Raw genomic sequence first — 9,134 nt, 5'->3', positions numbered from 1 at the left:
TATCTGAGTTTGATGACAAGATCCTGGATCTTGATCCTGATCTTCATGCTGCCTGGATTCCAATGCTATCATGGGTGAGAATCTGGGGATTCTTTGGAGAGTGTGAAAGTATTTTTACATAGGGAAGGAATGTGAATAATCAATGGCCAAAGAATGGACTGTGGCAGATTAAAGATTGCCACAAATTCTTTGATACCTCTTCCTTGAGGGTAGGGTATATATCCCCTCCCCTTAAATCTGGGTAAGCTTCCTGATTTGCTCTGATTAACAGAGTACGGCAGAAGTGATGTAAAGCCAGTTGTTGAACCCAACCAGGCCTTAAGATACTGACAGCCTCCTCTTACGTTCCCTTGAAATGACGTCTTTGGGAGGCTTGAGTTCCCTCCTACCCTGATACCATGTTGGAGAGGCTATATGTAAACACTCAATTGATAGTCTCGGCCAAAATCCATCTTCCAGCCAAGGCACTAAATTTGTGAATGAAACCATCTTAGAATTTCCAGACCAGTTCATCTGTCAGCTGAGTACCCCAAGTGATCTCATTTGGCTCCACAAGGAACAGAGGAATCACCCAGCTGACCCCCTATTCAAACTATTAACCCTCAAAAATAGTGAGATATAATAAAATGGTATTTTAAGCCACTAAGTTTGGAGGTAATTTGTTACAAAACAAGAGATAACCAGGACACTAACCGTACATGGTAGGCAGTTTTCACAATGGATTATACATCCTAAAGTGACGATGAGTTGACTTTTTGTAAAGGTAATTACATTTCAAATGTGCTAAGGATGCTTTGTATTTCTCCTATCCATAAAGCATGCAGATAATAGTTATTACCCCCACTTGGTCCACAGGAATGTCGGGAGGAGCAAAATGAGATAATGTATATGAAAGACATCTGCAAAGCCTTTCCCATAATGCAAATGTAAAGACATTATTATTACTTTTAAGGAAATATTTGAATAAAGTGAAGGGTTCCTTTTCGATTCAAATAACCACCCAGTCTTTGTCAATTTTGTAAGTTTAACTTATCACGTATCTGATTTTTCTATGCACCCAGGTATTTATAGGCATGTAAGATTACTGTCCTATAAATGTAGACTTTACTCAGTACTGAAATAAAGCAATGTTTGTCGATAAAAGTGTAAAGACACAATTTTAGTAAAATATTGACATATAGCAGATATATTTTAACTTAGGGAAGTAAAGCACAACTGGTGTTAATGTCATCAAGCATGTAACTCTTGGGAGAGGTCAGGAAACAGCTGGCTTAAGATAGAAACCCTACCCCGGGCCGTGGTTCTGCCTCACCTTGGCTCTTGATGAGGAGCGCAGTGTGCATAAAGAAAGAAGATAAAGGGGTGTTAAAATACTTTCTTCCATGGCAAAGAACAAAGTCTTATGAAGGCCAGAAGCGTTGCTTCTGTTAGAAAAGCTGGGAGTGTGGGAACTGTCAAACTTCAGGTTACTGAAATGAAATACAGTAAGTGATTTCATGTCTTTAATGACAGTGTCGTTACTCTTCAGAGAGCTAAAATATATATAAATGGTCTTCAAAAGGTCATTCCTTATATTTAGTATCAGAAAGAAAGCTAAAAGCGTGTGAATACACACACGTGTGACCTATCTGTGGTTATCACTAGCAGCGTCTGCTTTTACACGTCAAATCATTTGAATGGACAGTACACAAGAATGCCCAACGCCTCCGCCACTGCATCCCAGCAGTACTCTCTGCATTGGCTTCCATTTTCAATGCCTCATTAGAGCTGGCCTCTACCCGGTGGACCAGTCAGAACTCCATAAAGCTGAGCCCCTTCTCTGCAAGTATGCTTGCCAAGCACATCACAAATGAGGTGGTAAGATGCTGTTCAGATACTGGCCCGTCTTTCCCTTCAACATCTGGAGTGTCTGAGGTTTGCAGGGTCACAGACCTTGAGTAGGGTCTCCTCTCTGCAAGGGGAAAGACCAGCTCTGGCTAGGGAACCCTTGAAAGTGCAACCGACCTTTGCTTCCATTGCCCTCCAGCAAACACCTCTACTGCGACAGCACCTTGAATTCAGGAAAAGTACTAAAGACAACCATTTGTACAATCTTCCCAAACATGGTCAAGACAAGACTCAGCATTCATTCTCACTTAGAATATTAGACTGACTAGTGTGTAAAAAGCGAAAGAAGTATTGAGACTTACTTATGGGGTAGCCTCACAACAACCCTATAAATTAGATTATCATCTTCATTTCACAAATAAGGAAACCAATGAAGCAATTAAAGAGTTCACCCAAGGTCATGTAGCTATTGTTTATTCAAAAGGAAGGAACTGGTTTAATACCTGACTTTGGCTCCTTAGCTATGTGCTTGACTAGCTTTTGAGTGAGGATGGATGGGGACATTTATTGAAAGACAGCAGAGTAGACCCATGAAATCAGGGACTTTTAAGATGGGTAGAACTCCAACCTTGGCTTCTTAATACTTTCATGACCCCAGGGAAGTTAGTGAACATTTCTGAGCTCCAGATTTTCATCTTTAAGATGGGCATAATTACAACACCCATTCATAGTGTTAGTGTGAATTTTAATAGTGTGTCCAGTGGCTGGAATTTAATAAGCACTTAAGAAATGAGAAATTATCTCTGGAGACAAGGGAAACAAAAGCAAAAATGAACTATTGAGGCTTCCTCAATATTAAAGCTTCTGCAGAGTAAAGGAAACAACAAAACTAAAAGGCAACTGATGGAATGGGAGAAGATATTTGCAAATGACATATGTAATAGAGCATTAGTATCCAAAATCTATAAAGAAGCTATCAAACTCAACACCCCAAAACCAAATAATCCAGTTAAGAAGTGGGTAGAAGACATGAATAGGCATTTTTCCAAAAGAGACATCCAGATGGCTAACAGACACATGAAAAGATGCTCAACATCACTCATCATCAGGGAAATACAAATCAAAACCACAATGAGATACCACTTGATACCTGTCAGAATGGCTAAAATTAACAACTCAAAAAACAACAGATGTTGGCGAGGATATGGATAAAGGGAAACCTTCTTACACTGTTGGAAGGAATGTAAACTGGTTCAGCCACTGTGGAAAACAGTATGGAAGTTCCTCAGAAAGTTAAAAATAGAACTGATTTTGATGATCCAGCAATTTCACTACTAGGTATTTATCTAAAGGATACAAAAATACTGATTTGAAGGAACACATGCACCCCAATGTTTATAGCAGCATTATCAACATTAGCCAAATTATGGAAAGAGCCCAAATGTCCAGCAACTGATGAATGGATAAAGAAGATGTGGTATATATATATGATAGAGGGAGAGAGAGAGAGAGAGAGGGAGAGCCTGCTTTGATTCTGTTTTTCCCTCTCTCTCTGCCTCTCCGCTCACTCTCTGTGTCTCAAAAAATGAATAAACGTTAAAATAATTTTTTTAAATAAATAAATAAAAACTTGAAACAAACAAACAAAAAGAAATGAGAAATTCATTATTATTAGTTATTATGTAGCAGGCACTATTCATATTTTATTTAACCTAACAACAACCATGGAAGGAAGATGTCATATCTATTTTATAGATCTAGAACTGAGTCTTACAATTGCCCAGAACACGAAGTGGAATCAGGATTTGATCCTAAGCCTATATGACAACAAAGGCTGTGCTAATTCCTTCCTGTTCCTGCACCTCTCTCAGCACACCAGCCTCTGCTGATATCAACTTGTACCACAAATGACTTTCTGAATAATCAGTTAACATTTGCCAGCTACTAATGTGGTAAAGCTGCACTGTTCAATTAACTCATTGCTTTCCAAATTCTATTTTTGCTCTAATGTTCAGGGGAAGAAGATATTTAACTTATATTTAAATTCTCTCTCCTGGGGAAAATATTGAACTTATAAATGGAAACACTTTATGAAAACATTCAAGATAGCTTAATTTAGAAAAAATGAATTTAGATTAAGAATCAGGACATTTGGTTCTTGTTTTGCTTTGCTTTTCACATTTCTCCACTGACCAGCTGTGTGTACTTAGACATGTCACTTAACGGGCCAAGACCTCCTCCCCTCAAAATGAGAGAAGAGCTGGGACGGTTTCTTCTAATTCTAAGATGCTACTATTTAGTACCCCTCACACACACATACATACACACCCGCAGGATTCCAGAGTCTCTAGACGAGTGGTCCTTCCCATTAGGGATCCAGCAACATTGTTATTCCTTAAATTGGCTCCCAAACTCAGATTTTAGGACTCCTGAGACTCTGATTCAGTGGATCTGGTTGAAGCTCAAGAATCTGTATTTTTTGAACACTCAATTTGTCAGACCTCTTTGCAAATTGGCAAAGTCACCGCGCCTGGGAGCACAAGGGAGACCAAAACCTACACTAAGGCCTCTGCTCAATGGAGTGAGTTCATTGGCAAGGTTGAGTTCTAGTGCACTATATTTGACTATATTGGCATATCATCACATGGTAGATAGATGGGGGGAAAAACATTACAAATGATTTCCCTGTAGAAAAAAAAAATTGATGTCAGCATGGCATTTTTCTTTTCTTTTCTTTTCTTTTTTTTCTTTTCTTTTCTTTTCTTTTCTTTTCTTTTATTATTTTAATGTTTGTTTTGTTTTGTTTTGTTTTTTTGAGAGAGAGAGAGCATGAGTTGGGGAAGGGCTAAGAGAGAGGGGTCAGAGGGTCAGAAGCAGGCTCCATGCTGACAGCAATGAGCCCAATGTGGGGCTCAAACTCATAAACTGTGAGTGAGATCATGACCTGAGCCGAAATCAAGAGTCTGACCCTTCATGACTGAGCCACCCAAGATGTGGCTTCAGTTTTAAAACTGAAGTTCTAGAAAGCAGTAGAATTGACCTACCTAGAAGTGGTGTCACATTCAAGTTGAGAATCACCCAAGGTCAAGAAAAAGTATGGTCAAGATATGGTCAGTACATGAGCATCAAACCTATACCCCAGGAGCTAGGTTTGTTGAGCTGGGATTGTGACATGATTCCCAAATAGTTCACAAAATTGCACATGAAGCAGATGGATTGAAGATATTCCAAAGACAAACACAGAAACACCTAACACCCAGAAATGAGTTTTAGCTATTTACATTGTTAAGCCCAACCAAAGGCATGTTGGAAAGGATGTCACTAGCCAGTCAGAAAACAATGGGTCATTTTTAAAGCATAAATACATTCAGACCATCATAGTAAACACAAAAATTTACCCAAGGACCAGTGAAACTGTTGAAAAGGGCTGAAGTTCATGTGGTCACATATCTACTGTTACCGTTTCTAAAATTAAGTATCATGCAAAGCAGTAGGCAAATGTATGTGGATCATTTGGTAATTTAGAGAAATTGTGTGTGATCTTGATTAATTCTTTTTTGAGTGTTTCTTCAAAATGGGGCTAAAATTTTCTACAAAATGTTTGACAACTATTGCATTATAACTTGCAAAGCATACTAAACTCCTTGGCAGAAAGAGGTGTGTGAAAAAATGGGGAGCTCGATAAAGACACTATAGTCCTTAAAAACACCCTAACACCCTCCTCTATAAGCTTCAGAAATTATAGGAACCAGGCCATATCCATCCTCTAGATCTTCAAATCTTGACTATTATATCAGATATTTATTAAGTACTACATATATATATAAAAATCCTTCACTGATAAACTGTGGGTTCTCTATAAGTGATGAATGGCCTCATTGTTGTGCCTAGAGGGTTACATGAAAACAGAGGGATCTGTGGTATAATAATAAAAATATATATTTGATTATACTTGTGGTCTAGATAATATTAAAGATCTAAGATTCCCTAGAATATTTTTTTGTAATTTTAGCATCATTGACCAGCTCCAAAAATTAAGCAAAGGTCTCAAAGCTGTCTCATGGTTAGTACTTGAAAGTAAAATTATGTTTTCATTATAACAAGAAAATGGTTGATTCATGCTAATTTCATTATCTAACAAAGTAAAGGGTCAATAGATTGTTTCATTCTTGGCATGAGTAAAGAAATATAGGATTAAATATGTTAATTAAAATTTCAAGGAAACACAGGCAAACATTCTAATCATAAGAGGAAAAAGAGCAAAGTATTCCTAGTCTATATATCAAACAAAAGAAAAAAAGATAGCAGCAAAGAAGCAGAGAAAGAAAAGCATAAAATAAGATTAAAAAATAAAAGTAAAAATGTAAGTTATGAAAATAAATATAAACAAATTAAAGTTCTTTATTAAAAGATCAAGACTCTCAGTTTGGGTTAAGAAACAAAATTCAACCAAACGTGAGATTAAAAATGTACATATGAATTAAAAGTGAAAAAGGTAAGTAAAGATCTACCAGGTTTGTGTAAATAAAAAAATTAATAGCACACACACACACACACACACACACACAAAAGACAAAAAGGCACTGGACAAAAAATAAAGACTGTAAATTTAGAGTACGGAAAGATAGACTTCACAACAAAAGGAGAGTGGGTAGGAACCATTATGTACCCAGCAACTGCCATTAGACTCTATCAGCACACAGCTTTTTGATTTCCAGGGAAAAACAGAAAGACACACACCTGAAATGTTGAAACTCTTTTCCTTCCTTAATAAATCAAGTAGGCCTAATATAAAGATTCAACAAATAACTGTTAGTTGATGTAATTGCTATAATTTAAAGTTTATGCCCATCCATGGGTCAATATATTTTTAAAACATCTGAGGAATATTTCTACAAGTTAATCGTGTAATTGAAGACAAATAAAACATTGATAAAATCCATAAAGGAAAAGTATGCAGCCTACATTCTGTAACTGTAAAGAAACAATCTAGAAAATAGTAACAAGAGTTTTTAAAAAGGAAACTGTTTACTTGTAAATTAGAAAGCATGTGCATAAGTAGCTCTTGGATCAGAGGAAAGATAAAAATTGTGATTATAAATTATGTAGAAAGTGGTGACTATTGGAACATTACATAGCAAGTCTTACAAGACGGAGCTGATGCTTTTCAGAGTCAAGAGCAGATTTCTACACTTGCTTTATTAGATCAGAAGTAACACAAATAAAAGAATTAAGCTTGGCTAAACTTAAGAAGTTAGAAAACAAAACATATCTTTTGAAAGCAGAAGAAAATAAATAACACAAATAAAAGCAAAGAGTAATGAAAGCCAACATTAAAAACATAACAGTCTAGCATGTTCTGGCAAGTATAGAAAAAAGTCAAAAGGAGAAAGGGCTTAAAACAACACATAAACTGAGAAATGAGATATAACCATGGATGTGGGACACTTCAAAATTAGACAATACCATATACTGTTAAATTTTCAAAATTCACTGATTTCTGGGAAGATACAAATGGCTAAAATTAATAAGAATGAGTAAACTGAATAAACAAGCTGAAAAAGAAGTTAATTCCAATAAAGTTTCTCAGTCAAAACTATTTCACCAGCCATTGCAAGTTTTAATCTGCATGTGATATATCCCATTTTGGCACAGAAAGAGATAGAAAATGTTCAAATCCCTTTCACGGTTAGCAAAGCCATAAGACCTAATAAAGATAGCATGGGGAAAACAATTACAAATGAATACTACTTCTGAGTACAGGTGCCAATTTGTAAGTAAACTTCTACAGGATGGACTCTCCATTAAACAGTAAGAACTCTGAAGGGCTGGAGCCTCCACCCTGTTTGCAAGCTGACAAGTTAGTCCGCTATTGGTTCATGTGGCAAGAAAATTAGACTTTGGGGTCAGAGACAAAGGATTCTATCACACAGGAAGCAGCCTGAGCATCAGTAGGAAAGTCAGTGCCCCCCACATTCTCAGGGGGGTGATGCAATGTGGGCCCAGGTAGGTGCCCGCACAGTCAGTGGGTTGCATTACACAAGAGGATCCCTGAGCTTGGGAAACTTGGATCTTTAAAAATGGACAATAAGCATCTGCCCATTACTCCAAAGGGAGACATTATCTTTGTTGTAGTGGATGGTAAGCCTGCCTACTGTTTGCCCCAGGGGGAGACACTATATCTTCAAGGCTATAAGCAAACCTGACCTTTGTTCTGGAGGGAAAGACCATCTCTATCCTTGAAAATATACTTTGAAACAAAGAACAGTCTGTGCCTCTGCTTACAAAATATACAGAAATGTGACAAACCCATGAAGAATTGCCCCCCAACACATCATTAAGTAGATATTATTCCAAAAATGCAAGGATGGTTTAATGTTTGAAAATATAAATAGAACAAAAAACAGTATAATAAAATTCCATATCTAGGCTTAGTTGTTAAAAAGAAAACATTTACAAATAGAAATATTACTTCTTTCAAGGTCTAATTTAAATCTATATATCAAAACTACTAAAATCTATCTATTTAAATCTATTAAATGTCTATCTTAAAGCAATGAACGACACTATATTTTATAGTGAAATCTTAAAGGATTCCCATAAAAGTCAGAAACAAAATAAGGATACCCATTATAAGTGCTATTATTTAACATTATTTCATAAGCCCCAGTCAATGAAATAAAAATGAAACACCTAACAGCTATAAGTGCCAAAAATCATCATTATTTTAAATGACATATTTATATATAGACAACTCAAGAGGATGAAAAGAAAAACTTCAAAAGTAATGAGTTTAATAAAGAAATAATAAACAAAATAAGTATTCTTAGAATCTCTATATGCCAGCAATAACAAGCTATTTTAATCAATGTTAAATCATAATAATTATCTATGTAAGATTCCATTCCCAATAATTTCAAAAATATAAGTAATAGAAATAACCTGAATAAAAAAGAATGCCACCTACATAAAGATAAATTTGGCACTTTTGGGGCACCTGAGTGGCTCAGTTGGTTAGGTATCCAACTTCAGTTCAGGTCACGATCCCACAGTGCATGAGTTTGAGCCCCATATCAGGCTCTGTGCTGACAGCTCAGAGCCTGGAGCCTGCTTCACATTCTGTGTCTCTCTCTCCGCCCAACCCCACTTTTGTTCTGTCTCTCTCTCTCTCTCTCTCAAAAATAAATAAACATTAAAAAAATTTTAAGAGATAAATTTGACACTTTTGAGGCACTCAAAAGAAAATATTAAAAATAAATAAATCGCATGGTCCTAAATGGAAAAAGGAATTTTACAGACACTAAATC

Source organism: Leopardus geoffroyi, chromosome C1 (assembly GCF_018350155.1).
Source record: "Leopardus geoffroyi isolate Oge1 chromosome C1, O.geoffroyi_Oge1_pat1.0, whole genome shotgun sequence".
NCBI lineage: Eukaryota > Metazoa > Chordata > Mammalia > Carnivora > Felidae > Leopardus > Leopardus geoffroyi.
Note: the sequence above shows the minus strand (reverse complement) of the source record.